The following is a 15,000-nucleotide window of genomic DNA, read 5'->3' as shown; positions in this document are numbered from 1 at the left end:
CCTCACTTGAAATGCTAGAACTCAAAGATCGCCTAGCAACGCTTAATCTTTTAATAGTCCTCTCAATCTCCGGATCAAATGACACTAGTGAATGACCACGTGCTCTATGCATACAACTTCAAAAGAAATATTTTTTTATATAATGAAATACACTCAACAACTACAACAAAGCACCAATGTCATTTCCCGGCAACGGTGCCATTTCCACAAGGGGAAAACTAGGTCGTTATTTAATTCTCCCTTGGTAAAACTAAATTTATAAACACTTAAAAAACCTTATACAAGTATGCGGTAAGTCAAGGGTCGAACCAAAAGGAATGAGTAGAAACTATGCTATATTGTATTGTCAAGCTAAATCGAAGAACATCAATGGTTGAGGTTGGTAACTAGAATATCAAGTATGTGGACAAATCAAATAATTCAATCAATATGCTAAACACTAGGGATATAGGTTCCACATTCAAGCTCAATGATTATGCGAATTGATAGATCACTTAATTGATTCAAACATTACAAGGGACAAGCAATAGTTGCAATCAAAGGAATCCAAAGGCTATCTTTTATAAGCCAAGCTAGGGTCCACTATGAATGGCTGACAAGGAGAATCACAATCAAATTCAATCAATTAAAGCAATTCTCAAATCAAGGGTTCATGTCATTGAAATTTGCAATGCAATCTAGATTAATCTTATAGGTTGATCACTCTTAGTCTAATTAATCACATGCATAACTATGTCAACCAATTTAATTGCAATAATTCAATCAATCAATGATCATCAACTAGCAAAAATCATCAATCATGCATGTTTTCCCTTCTCCCTAGCAACTAATCTACTCATTAATCATTGTGAAATTGAAAGACAAAACAAATTCAATCACTAACATATTCATTTCAAGCTAAATCAAAAGAAAAATCAATCAATCAACAAATTCTCAAACCTAAATAAAAATCCAAATCAAACATTCAAGCATTAAAGAAAATTTCAACTGAAGTAAATTCAAAGGAAAGAAATCTCACAAACTTTCACTGATATGAAGAAGAAATTCAAAGTTGATTGAAGCAATGTTGTAATACAAATCAAAATCCAAGAATTTCAATCTCTACTCTCTCTCTAACTTTGCTTTAGTTTCTCTCTCTAAAAACTAAGCAAATGAAAGATTATCTAAAAATTAGCCTTCAAAAAGAATTACAAGAGTATTTATAGAAAAAAAAGAAATACTAATCGGCCGCGCCCTCTCCAAGAACATCCCGCGGGTGCGGAGAAATGGGTACGAAACCCATAACTAACTCCGCGAGCAATCTGGGCAAGACCCGCGCCCGCGGGAACTGTAGCCTGCACCCGCGGCTAAGGGCGCGGCAGATGCCCGGTTCCCAAGTGTAAACAGGGGGTCGCGGTCTCTCCAAAGAGAGCGGTCATTCCATAATCTCCACGCCCGCGGCTAAACCGCGGCTAGGGTGCGGAAGTTCCTGCCAAAAATCCCCAATTTGCTGCACTTTATCCGCACCTGCGGCCCTGAGGACTCGCGCCCGCGGCAATTGGCAAATGTTGAGCGCCCTCTACAAGCCCTCTCCAAGGAGCTTGCTTCTTCTTTGCTTAGCCCTTTTTGCTCTTCTTGACCCCTTTGGAAAGCCAACTCCTTAAGCACCTACAAAAGTAAACAAAGAGAGAAAATAGAAGAGAAAAAGAGCAATATAAAAGGGAAACATGAAGAAAACCACATAATGGAAAGTAAAACACGAAGAAAGAAGAAATAGAGAAACTAAAGGAGAAAAGACCAAAATGATAAAAGAAAACCATGAAAAATAAGGTGAAAACATCCTAAAAGACTACCCTATGAGTGCCATAAATGACACTCATCAGGCTTGTCCTAACACTCAATCTCCTAAAGGTAAGCAACGCTTTGCTAATGGCTCCAAGCCACTCTTGGTTGAATAAATCTTCGCATCTAATGCTCTCTCAAAAATTTATTCACTTTGCCACGACATGTTAGGACTCCATCACTCATATCGTTGAGTACAACCAAAACCAACTTGTATGTGATGTCTTTCTTTGGCAAACCCCTTCCACATACCTTACGTATCCTAGGGAATAATAGTGATGCCTCGCTTTGGCGTAGCCCATTACTACTCTCAATAGGTCGATAAGTGTTGTTTTGGAATGGCAATTTTACTTAATATTTAGGGACCTAGGGTTTCTATGTTGGTTGATTTAAGTGAACTTAATTAATCATCACAACATTCGAAATCCTAAACATGCATCTTTAATATAATTCATATATAAATGATCATAAATATGTAAAGCATAAGCATTTTGATGCATATTGGCAACTAGCATGACCCCTTGAATTCTTCAATTCTTCAAAAGTCTTCTTTTGCAACTTCATGGCTTTGTCTTCCAAGAACCTCCGTCTTCAAGACTTGACCAAAATTATGCAACTACTAGTATCTACGATTAGGAGTAATCTAAATATTAAGGTACAAAAATACTCAACAGTACGCAAACCATATTTAGATTTACAAAAATACATCACGGATCGCAATCCATATTTTCTATCCTAATCGGGCCCCATTAGTTGCCATTTTTATAAAACCTGTGAGAGAATATACATTCCATTCATCCATTAAATATTTGTGAATGGCCCATGCATTTTACAACAATAAAACAAGTAACAATGCATAAACACGCGATAACTAGTAACTAATCTAGGTGATTAATCCAATTAACACGCCTAATTAAAACTAATCAAAGTTATTTTAACCGATTATGTAAATAAGCACAATTAATTTTTGAAGCTCCCACTAAATTCCGCATCCATCTTAATTAATCCAATTAATTAAACCGGTAAAACCCAATTATTTGCCAAAATAAAATTTTCCATATGCCGCTCATAAACCGAGGCCTAGCCTCCAAAATTTATTAAAATAATTAAAACCAAATTAAATTAATAAAAAAATTAAAACGGAAAAATAAGCAAACATGAAGCCAACTGTACTCAAGTGGTTCACGCATTACATACGTGCCATATGAAAGTCAAGGTTGTCTAACAACCCCACACTATACGGCTTGGCACATGTGCCATCACCACCCCACGTAGCACTATCTAGGTAGAGCCTTGTAGCATTTGCTACGGGTTACAAGGTGCTAGGCACAAGGCCACTACTTCTTGCCCCTTTGCACCTAAACACCAAGTACACACATGCACTCAAACACGCTCAATGCAGCACGTTAAGCGGCTTACCCATGGCAAGCCACAAGGCTCCCATGGTGCGCCAAGGAATGCACACATAGCAGCCCCATACACGACACACAGCAGCACCATTGATCAAGGCACCCTAGCAGCCTTGGTAGCCCATGGCTGCATTAGCAGTCCGGCAGGCCGAGAGCTAGCTCGGGGCTTCTTCGACCTTGATTTGTGGTGCTCATTCCTCGGGAAAAATCCCGATTTTGTGTGACATATTTAATGAATTCTAAATCAATTTTAGAATCAATTAATTTTGAGGAAAAATGAAAATATAACAAGTCGAACTTAAATAAATTCATCCAAGTGCATAAAACAAAAAATTATTCCAAGAACCATTCTTTAATAAAATTGGTTTAACTTGGTGCAACAAAAATAAGAGGGCAATTACTCACTATTAATTTAATTAATTTAAATTAACCTTGAGATTTTGACAAAATAGAAGAGAGTTGAAAAAAAATGAACATAAGTTCAGTAAAGTTTCCAACATTAATTCTTGTGAATCCTTGAAAAATTATATCTTCCAATATGAAGATAAACAAATTTCTATCACAAGTTTCAAATTTTATGATTCCAATCAACTTTAAAATGATTAAATCAACAAAGTTCAACAAAAATTCATGGAATTTAGTAACTCAGAGTTTCAATCACTTAACATAATTAAAGATTTAATCTTTAGTACTTAGAAGCGTCAAAGAACAACAATTTCACACTTAATGCAATTAATTTGCAATTATGTGAAAATAAAACCAAGCTTTCAAACACAAATTACGACCAAGTAATCATGTGTAACGTGGTTTAATATTGCATATAAAATAAGGATTGAACCAATTACATAACCCCCATAAATATGCAATTAATTTCAAGGTTAGAAAGACTTAAAAATTTTCGTCAAAACGAAAAAACCCTCAAAAGTGCATTTCTAGTCGTTTTTTTTTTTTTTTGGCTAAAAACCGAGCCCTAAAAGGTAAAACCATTTCCATAACACCTTTTCCACCCAAAACAAACCATAAAGGCAATTAGCTGGAAATCGTCACAGGCGAAGGGAAGATGTTTGAAGAATCGGACGACGAATATAGTATAGACTCTAGGGAAGCTGAAAATTTAGGCCTTGTGGCCACTACTGAGTCTTTATTTTTTAGTTCTAAGGACAAAGATCCCAAAAAGGATTCTTCTCTTGATGTACTTTCTTTTGATTTCAATAACATGAGCTCTATTTTCGAGTATATGCCTTCTCTTGAATCTTTTGAATGCTATAACAATCAATCTAACGATGATGATAATATTTACAAATTAGTTGAATTAATGAATGAACGAGAACAAAATAACCCTATAATTGAAGAAACTGAAACAATCAATATAGGAACCAATGAGAATAAAAGGGAAGTCAAAATTGACTTAACTTTAAATCCGGAAGAGCGATCGATCCTCATATCGACGCTCAAAGAATTTGAAGACGTGTTCACTTGGTCATACAAGGACATGCCTGGAATAGATAGGGAAATTGCGGAACATACCATTCCCTTGAACCCTACTTCTAAACCAGTAAAAAAAAAACTTCGACGAATGAAACCTAAGGTCGCTCTGAAAATAAAAGAAGAAGTACAAAAGCAATAAGACGCAGTTTTCATTCGCGTATGTAATTACCCAGAATGGGTAGCGAACATCTTCCCAGACCCTAAAATGGATGGACGAGTTTATAATTTGCATGTGTGTCAACTTTAGGGACCTTAACAAGGCTAGTCCTAAAAACGATTTTCCTTTACCTCATATTGACATATTGGTAGATAACACGGCTGAACATGTGATGTTATCCTTTATGTATTGATAAGAAAGTTACAAACAAATTCTAATGGCAAAAGAAGACGAAGAAAAGACCTGCTTTATCACCCCTTGGGGTACATATTGCTATACAATCATGCCATTTGTTCTAATAAATGCAGGAGCTACGTACCAAAAAAGGTTACCACTCTCTTGCATGATATGATGCAGAAAGAAATAGAAGTGTATGTGGATGATATGATCGTAAAGTCAAAAGATAGAATGGGACATATAAAAGCTTTACGCAAATTCTTCACACGCATAAGAGAATATAAAATGCGATTGAATCCACAAAAATACGCCTTTGGGGTAACTTCTGGAAAGTTACTCGTATACGTAGTAAGCACACGCGATATTGAGATCGATCCTTCTAAAATAAAGGCAATTGGTTATATGTCTCCCCCTCAAACAAAAATAGAAATTAGGGGGTTCCTTGGTAAACTACATTACATAAGTCGATTTATCAACAAATTAACTATGACTTGTGAGCCAATATTTAAAAAACTGAAAAAAGAGGAAAAACATGAATGGGACGATCAATGCCAAAAGGCCTTTGAGAAAATCAAAGATTATCTAAAAAGTCCACCAATTTTAGCACCACCAGTACCCAAACTACCTCTTAGGCTATACGTCTGATATGTCCATTTTATATAGTGTTTTACCCCCGTCCCTTGGCCGTTATTAGTAGTGTTTTTGGCTCTTTCGGGCCACTTTTATTAATAATTTGTGTGTTCTAGTGTTTTCGTAGTTTTAGTTGTATTTTACAGGAAATTGCACTCTTGGAAGCATTTTCCCGGGCTTTATGGATCGACTACGGAAGCTAGAAGGACGCGACCACTTTTGGAGCCCATGATCGGTGAGAGCCGGTGATTAAGGGCTCGGTAATTGGGATGCCGAGGCATTTGGACCAAGTATTCGAGACCCGAGAGGAAACCCAGATTGGGCCGAGAAATCTAGCCTAATCGAAGTCCAAGCCTTAAGAGGAGCAAAGACCCGATCGGGCAACCTCTAGCCCGATCGGGCGCGGCAAGATTAGTAAGCTGAGAGTGCTGAGGCATGCCCGATCGTGCGAGCATCTAGCACGATCGGGCGATGCTGCTGGGTAGGAACGCGAAGAAAAAGGCACGCCCGATCGGGCTCGTGTTTCTGGAAGACCTGATTAAGTTTAGTTTTAATTCTTGTTTTAGAAAACGTTTAAATACGATTTTGTACGGAATTATTAGATTACCTTCTTTCTTAGACTTTCTCTCTCTACTTAGTACTTTTCTCTCTCTTAAATTCTCTCTAAACTTTTGTTCTTATTTCTTCCTTTAATTCCAGATTTATTTTTGGTAACAATTTCTTCCCTTTTAATTTAAGCTATTTTATTTATTTTCTTGATTATGCTTTTATTTATTTGCTTGATTAGTTTAATCATGATGATTTGTGAGTAGTTTAATTTCTAGAGTTTATGGGGATCTAATAAATGATATGAAGGGGTAATTTTGTGATTATTAATTATCAATGCTTGGTTAATTTCCTATTGATTGATTTAATGCTATGCAATTAGGTTTGTCCAGATTTAATTGTATGAGTTTAGCAATATTAATTCGAGATTCGATAAATGAGAATTGATGTTTAGGCTTAGTTTCAATAGGCGGACTAATTTATAAATGGTTAAGTCGAGATTCGACGGATGAGATTTAATACCGGTAAATTAACTCTGTGATTATAATACGTAGCGAAAGCCCTTTATAATCTGATTAACCAATGCTTGATGATTGCTTATTATGATTTGCCCTGAAATATTGTTTATTAGTGAACCTATGCCCTAGGCCTTTTAATATTTGATTTTCTCCCTACTTTATTTCTTTCGACCTTATTCTCCGTAGTTTAGATTTTATTCATAAAAATATTGGTTACGTAGGTAATTTAGATTATATTAATTAATTAGAATTAAAAAGACATGTTTCCCTGTGGAGTTCGACCCTACTTCCCTATCTACTTTAGTTAGAGATTTAGGTAATTATTTTTTATTAGGGGATACAACTTTACCCTGTCAAAATTTGGCGCCGTTGCCGGGGAAATTGTTTTATTTTTTGTTTTCTGATTATATTTTTGTAGTCTAGATTATCCCCCTTTTTGCCTCAGAGAACATTAGTTCTTTGAGGCAATTCTCATATTTGTCTTTAGTTCTTTGTTTATGCTCAGGTGTTCCAGATCAGGTTACATCCCTTTTGACCCTGAGATCGAGCGCTCTTTTCATAGGCAAAGGAGACTCTATAGACAAATTCTGGCGAGGAGGACAACGATCGAAGAGATCCTCCCCCTGATTCTAGTGACACAGATATTCCTTCAGATTCAGAATTGGAGATGACGGCCCAGAAGAAACTCAGTGACTATTCGCAACCGAAGCTCACAGATTTCCCGCACCTTACTCCCACTCCGGCTCTAGATGGAGTTCAATTTGAGATCAAGCCCCAATTTATCACTATGATAGAGAGGAAGCAGTTCAGCGGAGCTAAGGGTGAAGATCCCAATCTTCACATCGCAGATTTCTACCAATATTGTAACACCATTAGACAAGCCGGGGTCACACAAGACCAAATCAGGGAGATTCTTTTTCCCTTTTCATTATGTGGCAAAGCAAAATTATGGTTTAATGGTCTGAATAGAACTGCACTTGGTATTACTGACTAGGAAACTCTTGCTTTGAATTTCTATAATAAATATTATCCTGCAGAGAGAACAGCGGTGCTAAGGAGTGCTATTCAGAGCTTTGCTCAAGAGGCCGACGAAACATTATATGAGGCTTGGGAGAGGTTCAAGGATCTACAGAGAGAGTGCCCCCACCACAATCTAGCACAATGGCAATTGATCCAAGCATTTTATAATGGACTTGGAAATTCTTCTAGATCAGTGCTAGATTCGGCAGCTAGTGGGAGGTTTATGAATTTAAATGTGGATGACGCAGGACAGGTTATCAAAGACATGGCAATACACAATTCCCAATATGGGAATCCGAGAGGGTTTGCAAATAAAGGAAAACATAGTGTCGATTCTGTATCCTTTTTGCTAGCTCAATTAACATCTATTTGTCAAAAATTAGATAATCTTACTACTGCTCCTAACTCTGTAGCTAATGAGTCTGTTGTTGCTAACCATGAAGCTTTTTGTGAAAATTGTGGAATTGTAGGTCATTGGGAGCAAGATTGTAGGAGCTCTATGGAACAAGTTAATGCCTTTCAAACCTATAGGCAAAATAACCCCTATTCCAATTCCAACAATGTCGGTTATAAAAATCATCCTTATCTTTCATACCGGAGCACCAATGTACAAAATCCTCCACCTCCACAACAACCACAACAGCAAACCCCACCACAGCAAAAATATTATCATCCTAATTCCGGCCAGAAAAGCCAAGCATCACCCTCATCATCTTCCGACCCTGCCTTGAAAGAAATTAGAGTAATGCTTGCCAACATGCAAAAGCATATGGAAAGTAGGGACGCGCAAATTGATTCTATCCTAGCCCATAATAAAATCATGGACAATCAAATTGCACAACTTTCATCTACCCTACAATCCCGTCAGCAGGGAGCTCTACCATCACAACCTATCCATCCTACATATCATGCTAATGCAATCACTCTAAGGAGTGGTTCACATTATGATGGACCTCCTATGCCAAAGGAAGATAGACCAGTTCCTGATCTAGATTCCTCTATACCAAATGTTAATCCTGCTAGCCCTGCAGGGCTACAAATAGATACTAACCCTACTAATTTTCTGTGCAGGGGAAATCGCAGGATAAGGGAGGAGATGTGCAGAGCCCGGTTATCAAACTTCCATTCCCTAACAGACAATTGAAGAGTAAGTTTGATAAACAATTCGGTAAGTTTTTAGAGGTTGTGAAAAACCTGCAAGTAACAGTTCCTTTCACTGATTTAATCACTCAAGTTCCTGCTTATGCTAAATTTATGAAAGACATTCTGACTAGGAAAAGGGCCTTTGATGAAGTAGAAACTGTAGCTTTCACGGAGGAATGTAGCGCTTTATTGCAAAACAAATCCCCTCCTAAATTAAAGGATCCCGGTAGTTTTTCTATCCCTTGTCACATTGGGAATGTTTTTATTGATAAAGCTTTGTGTGATTTGGGTGCTAGTGTCAGTGTCATGCCATCGTCTGTTGCGCTAAATTAAATATGGGAGGATTAAAAATTACTAATATAACTTTGCAAATGGCAGATCGTTCGGTAAAATACCCCTTAGGTATTTTAGAGGACGTACCTGTCAGAGTTGGTAAATTTTTCATTCCTGTTGATTTTGTTGTTTTAGACATGGCAGAGGACACACAAATACCCATTATTTTAGGTAGGCCTTTCCTCCATACTGCAGGAGCGATTATTGATGTTAAAAATGGTAAACTAACCCTTTATGTAGGTGACGATAATGTTACTTTCAATTTAGGGAAGGTTTTGAAAGGGCCTATGTTAGAGGAAAATTGTTGCTACATTGATATAATTGATATAATGGATGATATTTGTGATGATAGCTTGCCACAAGTTCTTGCGAAGGATCCCTTAGAGGAAGTTCTCTGCGGGAATTTATCTAGCGACAATGCAAGCGTTTGGGGTAATGAGGTACAGGATATTGAAAAGGCTCTTTCCTTAAAAGAGTTAAGCTTCAAGGAAACGATGAAGGTAGTAAATTTAGTTCAGGAATCAAAACCTGCATAGGTCAAGAAACCTGAGCTAAAACCTCTCCCTTCTCATTTAAAATATGTTTTTCTGGATGAACAAGAACTACACCCCGTGATCATCAGTACTGCACTCACTAACCTACAATCTTCCCAACTTCTAGGGGTTCTCAAAACCTATAAGAAGGCTATAGTGTACAGTATTGATGATCTCAAGGGTATTAGCCCTGACTTTTGTATGCACAGGATACATCTAGAGGAAAATTACAAGCCCTGCATTCAACCCCAACGAAGATTAAATCCCAACATGCAGGAAGTAGTCAAGAAGGAGGTGATGAAATTACTTGATGCAGGTATTATCTATCCTATTTCTGACTCCAAGTGGGTAAGTCCTGTGCAGGTAGTGCCAAAGAAGGGTGGGATGACTATAATAACAAAAAAATGAATTAATTCCCACTAGAACTGTAACAGGGTGGCGTATGTGCATAGACTATTGTAGATTAAATATCGCTACTAAAAAGGATCACTTCCCCCTTCCCTTTATAGATCAAATGCTTGAGAGGTTAGCCAATCACAAATTCTTTTGCTATTTGGATGGGTATTCGGGATTTTTCCAAATTCCGATTCACCCTGAAGATCAGGAAAAGACTACCTTTACATGCCCTTATGGCACTTTTGCATATCGTAGAATACCCTTTGGTTTATGTAATGCACCCGCCACCTTTCAACGTTGCATGATGAGCATTTTTTCTTATTTCATAGAGTCTATTATGGAGGTCTTTATGGATGATTTTAGCATACATGGTTCTTCGTTTGATTCATGTTTAATTAATCTCGCTAAAATTTTGAAAAGATGTGAAAAGTGCAACTTAGTCCTTAATTGGGAAAAATGTCATTTTATGGTGACAGAGGGAGTAGTCCTATGCCATATTGTATCTGATAAGGGCATACAAGTAGACAAGGCTAAAATATCAGTGATTGAGCAATTACCTCCCCTAGTCAATGTTAAGGGAGTTAGAAGTTTCTTGGGTCATGCGGGGTTTTATTGCCGCTTTATCAAAGATTTTTCTAAAATTGCTAAACTACTGACACAGCTTTTGCTCAAGGATGCCCCATTTATTTTTACTGACGTGTGTCTTGAGGCTTTTAACAGGATTAAGCAGGCTTTGATATCGGCACCCATCATATGTGCTCCCGATTGGAACCTTCCTTTCGAGATCATGTGTGATGCAAGTGACTTTGCACTAGGGGCCGTGCTCGGACAGAGAAAGGACAAGGTTTTGCATGCTATTTATTATGCTAGCAAAACCTTAGATGAAGCCCAAGTCAACTATGCCACTACGGAAAAGGAGTTTCTTGCTGTCATTTATGCTTTAAAAAAATTTAGATCATATCTAGTTGGTTCTAAAGTTATTGTTTTTATTGATCATGCAGCTTTGAAATACTTGATAGCTAAGGCGGAATCAAAGCCAAGGCTACTCCGGTGGGTTCTCTTGCTCCAAGATTTCAACATCGAAATAAAAGATAAAAAGGGAGCAGAGAACGTAGTGGCAGACCACTTGTCACGTATCAGGTATGATGAGGGTAAGGATTCTCTACCTATTAATGATTCTTTCCCTGATGAGAACCTATATGTAGTTGTAGAGCAACACCCATGGTATGCAGACTTCGCCAATTATTTAGTGGGTGGTACTCTACCTCTTGACTTGTCCTACCAACAAAAAAAGAAATTCCTTTCTGATGTTAAACATTATTTTTGGGATGATCCTTTTTTGTTTCGTGAGTGTGCAGATGGCTTATTTCGCAGGTGTGTTCCCGAATGGGAAGTCCATGGTGTGCTTACCAGTTTCCACACCTCACCATATGAAGGACATCATGGCCCCACTAAAACGGTGGCCAAGATTAATGAGTCAGGTTTCTATTGGCCTACAATGTATAAAGATGCTAACATGTTTGTGCAGGCTTGTGACTCTTGCCAGAGAACTGGCAACATCTCGCGGAGGCATGAGATGCCCCAAACAGGAATTTTAGAAGTTGAGATTTTTGACGTTTGGGGAGTTGATTACATGGGACCGTTCCCTTCTTCAAAAGGGAACCGTTATATTCTTGTCGCCGTAGATTATGTATCCAAGTGGGTTGAGGCCATCGCCACTCCTACCATTGACGCCAAGGTCGTCCACAAACTTTTTAAGAAGACCATATTTCCAAGATTTGGCGTACCTAGAGCAATAATAAGTGACGGAGGATCTCACTTTCATGAACGGAAGTTGGACACCCTCCTCAAAAAGTATGGTGTCTACTATAGGACAGGTTTAGCCTACCACCCCCAAACTAGTGGCCAAGTCGAGGTTTCCAACCGCGAGATTAAGGCCATTCTAGATAAGGTGGTGTCAAAATCAAGGAAATATTGGAGTGACAAGTTGAACGACACTCTTTGGGCATACAGAACTGCATTCAAGACCCCTATATGTACTACTCCGTATAGACTCGTGTATGGAAAAGCATGTCATCTCCCGGTTGAATTGGAATATAAGGCATATTGGGATATTAAGGAGCTTAATCTAGATGCCAAACTAGCGAGGGAAAAGAGGTTACTTCAACTTAATCAACTTGATGAGTTTAGGTTGACGACCTATGATAGTGCTCGAGTCTACAAAGAGAAGACGAAGAAGTGGCACGACAAGATGATCCTTCCGAGAGAATTCAAAGAGGGTGATAAAGTGTTACTATTCAACTCACGACTTAAACTTTTCCCAAGAAAGTTAAGCTCAAGGTGGTCGGGTCCTTTTATCGTAAAAAGGGCCAACAAATTCGGTTCTGTAGAAGTTTTCGACGAACATGGTAATAAGTTCAAGGTTAATGGCCAAAGACTCAAGCAATATCATGAGGGGGCTACAATCGGTGCGGTTGATATACTTCACCTAAGTAGTTCCGATTCACTCTAAGTTTCACTGTGGTAAGAGGGTCGTGCGGGACCTAGATAAACCAGCGCTTTGCGGGAGGCAACCCGTATTTCTTGCTTTCTAGACTAGTTTTATTTTTATTTTATTTTTAATTTTACTTTAGAGAGGCGAGGAGAGTGAAATTTTACCGTTTATAAGTGTTTTTGTACAGGTATAGGTTTAAGAGGTCAAAAGACTTAGAAGAATTTGAAGACGAAGAAAAGAAAAGGAAACGACTGGATACGGGCCCGATCGGGTGAAGCTTGCCCGATCGGGCGCGAAAGGGAGGTTAAAATTCATGCCTTCTCTTGCCCGATCGGGCATGGCTGCCCGATCGGGCGCGAGAAGAGAGCTAGAATCGCGCCTTATTTCGCCCGATCGGGCGCGCAAGTTCAGTCACAAACTCGAGCAAATTTCGCCCGATCGGGCGAGGTTGCCCGATCGGGCGCAAATCGAGTGAAGGAAAAGATATGTTGGGCGAGCCATAGGGCGAATTTTTCGTTCGTGTTCGCGCCCGATCGGGCGCGCAACTGCGATTCTGGAATCATAATTATTCGCCCGATTGGGCGCGCCTATTTTTGGCCGTCCCCTTATATTTTCTTCTTCTTTCTTTCCTCATTTCCTTCTTACTTCATCTTCTTCTCCTTTACTTTCTCTCTTTAAAACCTCCATTCTTACACCTTCAAACTCACTTATTCTTCAAGATCCTCTCCAATCCTTCTATCAAAACTCAAAATTTTTTACATATTTCTAATCCTTTCACCTTTCTCTACAATCTAAACCCAATTTCTACCATTTTCTCTCAACTTTTTCTAAACCCTAAGAGAGAGAAACCACTCAATTCCTATTCTTTCCACTATCAATGGCTTTCAAGAGGTCAAGAACAGTGAGGGGAGAAGGCTCAAGGAACCAAGAGGTGAGAATTGACCCGGACTTGCGAATTCCGGGATGGGAGAGGGTGGTCATCACCACCCAAGAGCAAAAACAGAGGATGCTTAACCTCATCACGAGGCAGGTAATTCCCACTCGTTTCATTCATCACCCTACCCTTAATAGACTAGGAATTGATAAGCATGTAGAAAAATTATTCAAAGGAGTTGGCATGAGCGATTTCTTTAACATGCATTACGATACTTATGATTATTTAACTTTAGAATTCGTTTCTAGTTTTAATATCATATAATCAAATGCTTTAATTTCTCATGTTCAATTTCGATTATTCAATAATGATATTAGATTGTCATTGAAAGAGTTTGGTAAAAATTTTGAGTTAAAATCGAATAGGCCTCTTGAACCACCCCAAGATAACATTGTCGTTGTCTATCAATCCCTTACGTGGGATCCTAACTTGAACCTCCAACATGCTAAAGCTACTTGGATACAACATCCCGTGCCAAAGATTTGGCAACGGTTTGTTGGCCTTACCATTTTTGGAAGGCATGAACCCGCCACTGTTAAGCGGGATGAGCTTGAATTACTAGGGTCATACATGATCCCTAACAGTGAAAAGCTTAATATAGTCCATAAAATGGCCAACCACTTCCAACGGGTGGCCAATGCGGCCGAGGCGGGTAGGTCTAGGGTACCCATTTACTTTGGTGGCCTAGTTACGCATATAGCGGTCAAACACCTTAGCTTTGTCCCTAACGATGACGGTAAGGTAGCCGGCCCAACTATTATGGACCTACCTTATCTAGGTAGCCTTAATTGGGTTAATGTCATGGGAGGGGATACTTGGTGGGTGATTCAACGGGAATCGGGTAGGAGGGATAATGCTTTCACTTTACCCCACCCCACCTTGACCAAATTTGAGAAGGGGAAGCCTTCTTACACTTTTGAGCTTAACGGTCAAGGTGTGGTGCAACCACCTCACCCTTCACCTCAACCCCATCACTCTCCCATTGACCTCTCACCTCCTCACCATTCACCACATTATCCACCACCTCAACCCTTTACATATGATATCCCCACTTCCTCTACCAACTACAACATAGACCCTAACGCCCCTTACGACTTCTCGCCTTTTAGGAGCCAATTAGATAGGATTGAGACGGGGCAAGGGAGAGTTGAGGGTTTGGTTCGGGATTTGGATGCTAGAGTAGGGTCTCTAGATAGAAGGGTAGGTCATGTGGAGAGGAACCTAGGGAGGGGTTTATACCCCATGTATGATGATTACGCCCGTCGGGGGGCTATTCCCCCCGATTCACTTGTCCCTGATTGGTTCCAATATCCGCAGGGTGGATATACGAACCCAAGTGCCTTTGGTACCTACGTCGACTACTCATCGGTCCATGGTTATAGGACCGATGTACCTTTTGGC

General features: G+C 39.1%; 1 non-coding gene across 1 annotated transcript; it reads right to left on the bottom strand.

Annotated features, from left to right (window-relative positions):
• Positions 1 to 7,794: 7,794 nt before the first annotated feature.
• LOC145641360 (small nucleolar RNA R71) lies at positions 7,795 to 7,901 on the bottom strand. Its single transcript, XR_014115393.1, has one exon. It is a non-coding gene; the product is annotated as a small nucleolar RNA R71 (small nucleolar RNA).
• Positions 7,902 to 15,000: the final 7,099 nt, after the last annotated feature.

The sequence above is a fragment of the Chenopodium album genome, chromosome 7 (genome assembly GCF_948465745.1).
Source record: "Chenopodium album chromosome 7, dcCheAlbu1.1, whole genome shotgun sequence".
In the NCBI taxonomy this organism is placed as follows: domain Eukaryota; kingdom Viridiplantae; phylum Streptophyta; class Magnoliopsida; order Caryophyllales; family Amaranthaceae; genus Chenopodium; species Chenopodium album.
Note: the sequence above shows the minus strand (reverse complement) of the source record. Positions and strands in the feature narration are given on the sequence as shown.